Source organism: Frankliniella occidentalis, unplaced genomic scaffold (genome assembly GCF_000697945.3).
Source record: "Frankliniella occidentalis isolate FOCC.00 unplaced genomic scaffold, Focc_3.1 Scaffold255, whole genome shotgun sequence".
Taxonomy (NCBI): Eukaryota; Metazoa; Arthropoda; class Insecta; order Thysanoptera; family Thripidae; genus Frankliniella; species Frankliniella occidentalis.
The window spans coordinates 157430-159759 of NW_026267381.1; positions in this window are offsets into that span (position 1 = coordinate 157430).

The following is a 2330-nucleotide window of genomic DNA, read 5'->3' on the forward strand; positions in this document are numbered from 1 at the left end:
TTTTAATCAAAATTTTGGAATGTAATTCTCGAGAAGACCAAATCAATTCCATTCAACCTTAACTAAGATCAATTCAAATAGAAACACTATTACGTCGTCTGTACCCAACAGTTGAAGAACATGCCTTGTTTTAAATTTTCCCGACAATACTAGTGACATATGCGGTCAAATTAGTTAAATATAGAAATATGTCAAGGGTAAGTTTTGAGAATGTGGACTATTTATTCCACCGATATTCAAAAAAGTCCAAATTCTCAAATTGATAACACAGGCAAAGAAAAAAGACAAAAAAGAAAAATCTCGCTGGGTTGAAAAAAAATCTCCCACAATCCTGACCCAGGTCCGGTGGTCCTTATGGGATCAGGGTCCGGCCGGATACCTTTTTTCACCTCTACCGTTGGGCGTTGGACTCACCTCGCGCGCACCCTCGTCATTATGAACACGGGCCGTTGAAAAATGTCTCTGTTGTTCCGGATCTCGTCCAGCACATCATGACGGATCTGCCGTTCCATTGGCAAGAAACGGTCTCGCTGGCAGGTGTGAGGCAGCTCGCTCACGCGGATCGTTTCCCTACCCGTGTCCACGGCAATCGCTGACCCGGAGCATCGGTGTAGGGTTCCGTAATAAATGCAACGGAGGCACAGCCGCCTCGTGCCGTCTGTTGCATTTCGTGCACGATTCAAATGGTGATAATACCTGGAAAATGACACATTGACGTACATTGGGCTGCCTACCCGTAAGGAGCTCAAAGACGCTTGCGCTACCTTGCAATTTTGCGATTCAGTATCAAAAGTTAAAAATTCCACTTCGTAGAAATATTTCCGTAAAACGTTAAAATTTTTCACGGTGAATGTGTAACTAATTAAGCGAACTTGAGTGACCGAAAATGTGACGAACTCGTCACTTACCCGTCATTGAAATGATAGTATCCCGTTCCTCCCCGTATCCCTCTCTCTAAACGGAGAATTTCAGCCATGGTAATGATTTAGATGACATGGATGACGGTATATTGAGCTGCGAAGTACTGACGAGCAGCTCATGACCAAATGACGGCCTGGGTGCAAATACCCGCTCTCAGGGAGTGTTGCAGGGCCCGGGGGAAAAGGGGAGGGGAGGGAGGGGCAACGGTATGACGAGGAGCATTGCGATTGGTTAGCCCTACGACGGCCAGGTGTTTCTGACCGAAGCGACCAGAATCGCTGAAGCCGGACGTGCTGTTTTGTGAACGTCTCCCGAAGAGGAAAAGAGGCTGCTGCCCGGTCCAGACACTTCAGTGTTGTGTCTTGTGCACCTCGACCCTTGCTGCCTCACGTGCCTCCAGCGGCCCGCGCTCCCCCCGGCATCTCGTCATCTGTCCTCATCTCCTCATCTCCTCATCTCGCACCGAGTCTGTGGTGAGTGTTTGTTTCCCTGACTTATTGTGTTGCGAGGGGGAAATCACTTGGGTTTGTAGCATACGGGGTGTTTCGCGTTATTTCTCCTGCCATTTCGGTTATTTCTCGCCTATTTCGGATTATCCCAGGGTATTTCGCGGTATTTGAGGGGTATTTCGCGACCATTTCACCGGCTATTTCGCGTCTATTTCGGGTCTATTTCTTCTTTATTTCGGACCATTTCGGGGGAAGGTGTACGAACTATTTCGCAAGTGATTTCCCTCTCGTTGTGTTGGACTGCAGTAGTAAGATGTATCAATGTAAGCCGGAGTGATAGCCATGCCGTGTTAGATTGTAACACAACGTTGTACTGTTGTGCTGTGCTGTTGCGCCCGCTTCCTCAAGGCGGCGTTACCGGAGCAACTTCTATTATCAATCTTGGACTAGTACTATCTGGTAGCTACCCTTCCTTCACTGAAACTTCAAGTCCCTATGCCCGTGTCATTGGTTCCCATTTTATCACGCATTTGGCCGCCCGGACGCGCGGGCCGGTCTGTTATGAGTGCCGTGGGGACATCTCCCTCGCACTCTCGCTCACCATGTTGCTCCACATCTCTGTCTGTCACGCTGGTGTTACTCAGGAGTTCAATTTTATTTCGGTTCCAGTACGCACTTTGACCCGTTTTATACCGTCAATGCCCGCGCGGCGCGCCTCCCTCGCGGATCTAGCTACGCAGTGCAAAACATACGAAAAGATACTGCCACGATTTCGCAACCTCCGTGTCCGCTTTCCGATGTCGTATCGATATCGTCTGGGTAACGGGCCCCGCCTAGGTGGCTCTTGACTCGAGCCGCCTGCGGCAGCCACTATGGTGACAGTTCGTATTTCACGCCCAGTAATATTTTCCTCTCGAATCTCCCGGCACGGCCTATGGCCCCGTTTCTCTATTTTCCTCT